A 9127-nucleotide genomic window follows, 5' to 3' on the forward strand; every position below is an offset into this window, starting at 1 on the left:
TCCCCCTCCTCCTTAAGAAGCCTTACATTTAATTTCCAGTACCCAGAATAAATACGCACCACTCCATCCCACATCAGATCTGCTATTACCACCCTGTGATCAGAAAACCCCACATCGAAGGTTTGCACCCTCACAACATCTATACCCTGCTTAATATAGATTCAGTCCAATCACGCCTCATATCCCCTACGGACGAACGTGTGCTCCCTAGGTATCCCCCCTCCCCACCACATCAACAACTCCAATATCTCGCAATACATCCCTCAGAACACTCAACACACAACCCGCCCCTCTCGGTTCGACATCACCACTCCGTATCACACAATTCCAATCACCTCCTATTACTGTTATAGCAGGCAAACCTCTCAAGTGATTGTTGTGATAGAAACACAGGCCTTATCTCTAGGCTTTATTGAACATAGAATCTTCATAGTACTTCTGCAACAACAAAATATAATGACTAGTACATCTAATAATGGCTTCTACAGGGATGGTGATGTCTTGCATATGTCAAGAGAAAAGTTATAACTACAGGCCACATATTTAAACTCACCATGTAATCTGCATGACTAATGTATATATATATAAATAGAGGAGGAGAGAATCACACCGTGTGTTGGCGCCCATCACACACCAAACTGTTGTTGTTGTTAAGGGCCCCAAGAGGTGGTGCAGTATTATCCTGCTGCTGCTCCCCACAGGACCAGTATCACTACAATCTCCCCCTTCTAAAATATCAGAGACAGTAATCTCCCAAACTGTTAGGTGGGCGACGTACACGTCCCGACCTTCGTAGCCCTTGAGCCTCTCCACCAGGTTCGATATTTTCCAGCGGGGTTTGATTAACTGCTGGAGCAGAATCCTCTATTTCCATAGGGGTAGTCTCAAGGGGCTTTCCAGGAGAAAACGAAGCATCTTTCACATCTATTGGTGTATCTTGAGATTCCACACTAATGGGGATTTCAACTGGGGCTAAATGTCTTGTAGATACTGTAGTCTCTTCACCATTTTGGTAGCGAATGTGGGCGTAATGTGGATTAGCTTGCAGGAGCTCTACCTCTTCCACTAAAGGATCTGTCTTGTTCATTCTACGGTGACTCTTCAGGAGAACGGGTCCAGGATGACATAACCAAGTGGGCACGGAGGCTCCCGTAGAGGAACGACGTGAATAGTTGAGGAGTCTTTCATGAGGGGTTGCATTAGTAGCTGTGCACAGCAATGATCTAATAGAGTGAAGAGCATCAGGTAGGACAGTTTGCCAGTGTTGAACAGGTAGATTGCGCGACTTCAATGTCATTGTAACTGCCTTCCATATAGTACCATTGAACCGCTCCACTTGACCATTGCCTTGAGGGTTGTAGCTTGTTGTTCTGCTGCAGGCAATACCTTTGCTAGCCAAAAACTCCTGGAGTTCGTTACTCATGAACGAGGATCCCCTGTCTGAATGGATATAAGCTGGCATACCAAAAATAGAGAACAACTGTGAAAGACAACTAATAACAGTTGAAGCAGCCATATTTGCACAGGGGAATACAAAGGGAAACCTTGAATATTCATCTACTATGTTAAGGAAATACCTATTCTGATTTGTGCTTGGTAGAGGTCCTTTGAAATCTATATTCAATCTTTCGAAAGGCTGGGTGGATTTTATGAGATGAGTCTTCTCTGGCTGATGAAAGTTTGGCTTGCACTCTGCACATACTCTGCATGCTCTGATCACTTGTCGCACATCTTCCACTGAGTAGGGCATGTTCTTTGATTTGACAAAATGGTACAGGCGTGTAACTCCTGGGTGACACAAAGCCTTGTGGAGCGCTGAGAGTGATTGCAAATCATGACATGCTGCTCCACAGTGGGACCTAGAGAATGCATCAGGTGAGATGTTCTCTTGGCCCGGTCGGTACAGAATATCAAAGTCATAACACGATAGTTCCATCCTCCAGCGTAATATCTTGTCATTCTTTATCCTACTTTTGTGCTTCTTGTCGAACATATACATCACGGACCGTTGGTCAGTCCTTATGGTGAAACGTCTACCAGTTAAATAATGCCTCCAGTGGCGAACTGCTTCTATGATGGCCTGGGCTTCCTTTTCTACAGCAGCGTAACATTTCTCTGATCCTTGAAAAGTTCTCGAAAAGAAGGCTACTGGTCGTCCTGCCTGAGATAAGACTGCAGCAATGGCAATGTCAGATGCATCCGTTTCCACTTCGAATGGTAGGGACTCATCAATGGCTTGAACTACTGAGTTTTCAATGTCCTGTTTGAGAGTATGGAAAGCGGCTTCTGCTTCCTTTGTCACAGGAAATGTGGTAGCACTCAATGGGCGGACTTTACTTGAATAGTTGTAGATCCATTGTGAGTAATAAGCAAAGAGACCAAGAGTTCTTCGGAGTGACTTTTTGTCTTGAGGCATTGGAAGTTCCCGTAGAGGTCGTAGTCGTTCAGGGTCTGGGAATATTGAACCTCCTTCCACTACATAACCAAGGATGCTAAGCCTTTTAGTTGAAAAAGTGCACTTTTCCTCATTGTAACTGATATTTTTCTTCTTGGCGGCTTCCAAAAACTTATCAAGGTTTGCATCATGTTCCTCCTGGGTCTTGCCACAAATGGTAACATTATCTAAATACGCGTAAGTTCCCATGAGTTGCTCTTCCTGAATGAGTGAATCCATAATTCGTTGGAAGCAGGCTACCCCATTGGTGACTCCAAAAGGGACTCTGGTAAACTGATACAGGCCATCACTAGCCTGAAACGCTGTGTATGGTTTATCTTCATTCCTTATAGGGACTTGATGATAGGCACTCTGTAGATCAATTGTGCTAAACACATAGTACTGAGCAATTTTGTTCACTGTATCATCAATTCGAGGTAGAGGGTACCCATCAAGAAGTGTAAATTTGTTGATTGTCTCAGAGTAATCGATAGCCAGTCTCCGTTTCCTATAACCATCTTTAACAACAACAACCTGTGCACGCCAAGGGGAATCACTCGGTTCTATAATACCCTCCTTCAGCAGCGTCTGAGTTTCTTTCTCAATGAACATCCGATCCTCATAAGAATAGCGGCGTGACTTAGCTGATATAGGATGGCAATCCGCGGTAAGATTTGCAAACAGCTTTGGTGGGTCTACCCTTAAAGTGCTAAGTCCACAGACAACAAGAGGAGGCAGTTCACCTCCATATGTTAAGGTGACACTACCATGCAGCTTCTGAAAGTCCTGACCAAGGATAACATCAGAGCACAGTTGTGGCAGAATAGCTAAATGTACATCTTGATAATCCTTTCCATTAACTCTGAGATTTACCTTACAAAACCCTAAGGTCTGAATAGAGAGAGATGTTGATGCCATGGAAACGGTACCTGATGAGTGATGTAGAGTCAAGGAGAGCCGTTTAACTAAGTCAAGGTTGATGAAACTCTCTGAGCTGCCACTATCAATAAGACCATCTACTTCTGTTCCTTTGATGAATACTTTCACAACTGCCTTTGACAGTGAATTTGGAGTAGCCGCAGAAGTCACTGTTGCTAGTGTCGCATGATCACTGGAATGTGTGGAGGCACTAGCTCTTGTTGATGCATTAGCACGACATACTTTTGCAAAGTGACCTTTCTTGTGGCATTTATGGCACATTGCTTCACGAGCAGGACACTTTGGACGTGGATGTCTTGAAAAACCACAAAAGAAACACACCGTACCTGCTGCTGCTGTCACTGAGGCAGGTTCCACAGTAACTTCATTGCAAGAGTCTTGGTCAGGAATTGCAGCACTTACCACTCGAGAAGGCTGAGTGGTACTGTATACTTCAGAATTCTTCTGGGCTGAATCTAGAGCTCTTGCCTGGTCAAAGGCAGCGGCTAAGTCGAGAGTTTTATTCTCCAATAAACGCTGCCTTATTATTGGTGATTGCAGGCCACTGATAAAAGCATCCCTGATGGACTCTTCACAATACTGAGCAGCTGTCACTGCTTGGAAGTGACAGTCCTTACCTAAAATTTTCAGTGCTTGAAAGTATTCCTCTAAGGATTCATCAATCTGCTGGCGGCGAGTTGCAAGGCGATAGCGTGCAAAGATTTCATTTGTAGGTTTAATATACTGAGACTTGAGGGTTTTGATAGCATCTTCGTAGGTATTACACTCAGAAATAGCCTCATATATCTTAGGTGACACAAAATTGATGAGCAGACTTAGTTTATCTAGATCTTCTTTAGGAAGGGCTCCCAAGAAGTTTTCGAAAGTCTTAAACCAGTGCTTCCATTCCTGAGCAGCCGTTGATAAGCTGGGGTCACAGTCTAGCCTCTCAGGTTTCAGTAAACGCTCCATGTTGTGATGTAGTCTAGCGCAGGATCACCACCAGGTAGCCCAGGATTCTATGTTCAATAAATTGTTGTGATAGAAACACAGGCCTTATCTCTAGGCTTTATTGAACATAGAATCTTCATAGTACTTCTGCAACAACAAAATATAATGACTAGTACATCTAATAATGGCTTCTACAGGGATGGTGATGTCTTGCATATGTCAAGAGAAAAGTTATAACTACAGGCCACATATTTAAACTCACCATGTAATCTGCATGACTAATGTATATATATATAAATAGAGGAGGAGAGAATCACACCGTGTGTTGGCGCCCATCACACACACCAAACTGTTGTTGTTGTTAAGGGCCCCAAGAGGTGGTGCAGTATTATCCTGCTGCTGCTCCCCACAGGACCAGTATCACTACAGTGATATCTTAAGTCCATTAACATTAAGCGTGACACATCTGAAATTTATAGAAGGGGAGGCTTTCCCCTAGGCCGCTGGGATTTACTCACTGCACTTTTCACATTATGTGTTCCTTTGTCACTCGATTTTTCCTGTGCAGTCACCTCCCCCCTCCCTCTCCCACTGTGCAACTCAGGCGCACCTCTACCACTATGAGACATTGGCTCCACCACCGCTGCCCATGACTTCTTCCCCGGCCTCTGCCCCAGGGTAATGACCTCGTCTATCTCTGACACAGCAGTTCTTTTCCTAGAACTTCCACTTACACATCACCATCAGACGAATCCTCCTGGTGTATCTCCAAGACCACCACATGCTCCAGTCCTCTCTTACTCAAGTCTTCCTCCACGATTTGTTGTCCCTCCAGTGCTCCATCCTCACATAAACTGAGGACACCTTCTGCAAAGGGCTCCTCCCCATCCAGAAAATCCTTGATCACATCCGCCAATGAACCATCCTGGGTCGAAGCTTCCTGGACTAAAGACTCCTCAGATGTCACCTTCGACTCCCCCGACGCCCCTTGGAGAGTGACACACGTCTCCACCGCCGCCACCTCCCGTTCGACCTCCTCGCTCCAGAGGTCAGTCCTCCGGCCTCCCGAGGCACCAGAGCCAGGCAACAAATCATACGGCTGCTGAATCACAATTGGAGTCCCCAGAACTCAAGAAGCCTGCCTCTTAAGACACTGGGCTGCCATGTGCTCATATGAGCTACACAAATGACATGTTTTCCTCTGACCAGCATAGTACACATAAACCTGTGTTCTAAAACCGGTCATCGTAACATAGGATGGTATAGGCCTTGTTAAAGACATTTTAAGGGTGTAAGAACCCTCCGGCAGCCCTTCATATGGACCATCCCTCCACACACCCATGGTTGCAGAATGCACTGTCCCATAACTGCTGAAAAACTCCTGTAGACCATATGCCGCAGCCTCGAAGGGTACATTTTGTACCTTCACCCATGTGAAGTACTTATAGACGTCATGTAAAGCGACATCCATCGCTGAATTCACACTCATGGGTTGTTCCTGGTAATGCTCGACAATTCTTGTGTAGAAGCCGGCTCGTACAAATTTCACGAAGATTCTTGTCAAACCATTAAGGGCGACGCCATACACTTCCTCATTGGGAATACCATGTGTATCCCTGATAATGCTAGGGAGAAGGACGTTCATCGTATCTCCACTTAACATACCACAAACCAGCTCAAAGCAGATAGTTGCAAAGGACTTAAGTAAATAAGCAAGTAAGCTTATTTAGGTACAGGTGCACATAAGTACAATTATCATGCATAGCAACGTATGTGTAAATTACCTAGGGTAACCCCAAAAAAATCCCCCTATTTTTAACTGACCGTCTGTTTGAAAAATATTTCTCTTTTGCAATATTTTACTACCATAATTTGGATTTATCTCCAGAAATGGATGGTTTCTTCTCTATATCACAGCTGTTTGGTTTGGTAAAGTTTGCTAGGAGACAGGACAAGTGTGGAAATTTATTTGGTCCCTAAAGTTCCACAGGACAGATCCGGCATGGCCGTAATGGAACGGATGAGCTGGGTGGCCCTTAAACCCACCCAAACAAAAAGCATTCTCCCCGAGTTGGTGTGGTTGGTAAGCTTATTTAATTTATAGATTTACCCTTCAGGGAAGGAGTAGGTAGTTTTACTGGTAGTACACTAATATTAAGATCATTGAGGCAACTGTAGATAATAATGTAGACCTAAGACCTTAACATAGGTAGTAATAGGCCGATAATGTAGGCAAACACTAGGTTAAGTTAGCTAGGGAGAACTGGCAGCCCTAGCTTGAATGACGAGGCGTGGGTCTCAAAGACACAATAGCGTCCTTCTTAAGACAGACACCAACTGGACAAGACGTGCCGTGATCAGCAGACGGCGCCCCCCACGTGTCTTCACATTCGAGACCTGGGGAAATCTGGTAGAGGCACCTCGATGTACCGTAGATGACCTCCTCCGTCAGGCCCATACAGTAAGACAAGACCTCCACTTTATCTCGTAGATTTCTGGCCAGTGTCTGGGGAGTCTGTGAGTGAGTTGATCTGTGGGCCTGTGTTGCAGCTGGGAGTGCATGCCCAGTAAGTACCAGTGTCTCTTGTCTGTGTAGAAGCTAGTGTATGTGTCTGCATAGTTATACTAGGGGATACACACCCTCTTGGATATAGGAATTTCTGAGGTGCAGGCAGGTCACTAATAACGATTGAATATTGCATGAATTAAGGCTCCCGGTTGCACGTGGTTTCTGAGGGGAAGTCCAAAGGGGCTAAGGCTAAGCTTAGGGAAGTTGAAGATCAGGATATATGCTGCAACACCAAGTAAATTAGTCCTTTATACGTGCATGCAGGCGAGTTTCTTGCAACATCAATCATTTGTGAAAATCTGTCCTATAAGCCACTTGTGAGGCTGAGGTACCCACCTCAGAGCTCGGTGTCAACAGAGTTTGCCAGGGTAGGCGACTCATTTGGAGGCAGTCCAGTCTTAGTCATATGATGATTATTATTATTAAAGATTAGCCGGTATTCTCCCGGCCCGGGCCTTTTCCAAGTGGTGGCCCGGCCTTGGCACCCTCTTTAGGGAGTGTCTGAGACCTAAGTCTCCCATGGGAGGAGGCACAAGTACCTCCTCATCTTTGGGACCAACTGTCCCCAGGCCTAGCCACAAGCTAGGCCTCTCTGGTCTGTCATCCCCGCCCCAAGGGGGCTAATGGGAATGACAGTCTTATGAGCTAAAGGCTCGGGCTCAGGCACCTACCCTACCCAAAAGGGTTAGGCATGGTGTCGATCTCATATGATGACCTACAGCTCGAGATTTCGGTCATCTGACTGAGGACTTCCGCTGGCTTACTGGTCCACCCCTTTTTTGTTTTTGTTTTTTCTTATTCGCCGGTACTCTCCCAGCCCGAGTCTTTTCCAAGTAGTGGTGACCCGGCCTTGGCTCCTTATCTGGGGAGTATCTCGAGACCTAAGTCTGCCATGGAAGGAGGTACAAGTACCTCCTCATCTTTGGGACCAAGTGTCCCCAGGCCTTGCTTTCATCCTTGGCTTTATCAGTAATGTGACTTGAGTTACAAATAGTGGATCTATCAAAGAGCATAAAGGCACAATACCTTGACTGGAACAATATACAAATAACCCGCACATGGGGTGAAAGAAAATTATGACTACGTTTAGGTCCGACTTGGATCATTAACTAGTTAATGGTCCAAGCCGGGCCGAAACGTCGTTATAAGTTTCTTTGTACTATGTGCGGGTTATTTGTATAGTGGATCTATCTTTCTTTAAAACTTAGTCCTTATACTTGCTGCCTCTACTATCTTACAAGTAAATAAGCACATGTGTTTGGGAACTGTAATAGGTCGAATCTTTGGGAACCCTATGATCAAAAGATTGCAATGTCCACACAACACACTTGATCTGTTTTTTACGTTATCCTAGGCAATTTACACTATGTATGATAAATATACTTATGTATACCTATGCCTAAATAAACTTAATGCCTAGCCTGTGTTATCCTGAGTTAAAAGCTTCGAGTCTAATAGTATATAATATAAAGAAATATCCATCAGTTTTGTAATAAGAAAATTAAGAATACATGAAGTAATAAAAAATAATATAGTAATAACTACCCATAAATTATTCTGAAGTCTACATTTACATAGAATATTTCCTACTAGACTAATCACCTCAGGAAATGGAGCGAGGAGCTCATGATCCGTAGAATTTCTTTAGCTTTGCGCAGTGGCAGTATCGTAACCAATGAGGTTTATCCGAGGTGCGATTATTGCTAGTTGAAAACTTTTCCCAATACCCCGCCTAGTTGTCGTGAAATATCGTCAGCTATGGCAATTTTTGTTAGCCCGTTCAAGGGCTTAATATTCTTTAAATTACCATTTAAACCCGAGGTATTTTAATTCAGAATTTTAACAAATTAAATTACGTAGTGATATTGGGAATAAATAGACTAGGTTCTTAAATGCCTTCCGTTATGTACGTCACGAAGCTGCAGAATTGTTTTTTTTTTTTTTTGCATTAATATAGTCATCATAATGTCTCATTGATTGGACAACTTTTAGCTTTGTTCTTCTGTTAAATACTTCTAAGAATTTAGTATAACTTAGTTCTAATGCGTGAGCACTCACCTATATGTGGTTGCAAGAGTCGATTTTAAGATCTTGTATCTAAAGAGAGGACTGCAAATAAGTAAGTTTATTCAGGTATACACAAATACAGTTACATAGAATTATCATACATTCAATTCAATTCAATTCAAAGTTTATTCTCTATAAGGATTACAATGCTGAGTTTACAGAAATTTGGTTATTGTTTGGTTTACATG

The 9127-nt window shown here is 43.8% G+C and overlaps 1 non-coding gene across 1 annotated transcript; it reads left to right on the forward strand.

Moving 5' to 3' along the window:
- Positions 1-8518: 8518 nt before the first annotated feature.
- On the forward strand, positions 8519-8659 carry LOC128694955 (U4 spliceosomal RNA). The gene has a single exon (XR_008407926.1). It is a non-coding gene; the product is annotated as a U4 spliceosomal RNA (small nuclear RNA).
- Positions 8660-9127: the final 468 nt, after the last annotated feature.

Source organism: Cherax quadricarinatus, chromosome 45, assembly GCF_038502225.1.
Source record: "Cherax quadricarinatus isolate ZL_2023a chromosome 45, ASM3850222v1, whole genome shotgun sequence".
Taxonomy (NCBI): Eukaryota; Metazoa; Arthropoda; class Malacostraca; order Decapoda; family Parastacidae; genus Cherax; species Cherax quadricarinatus.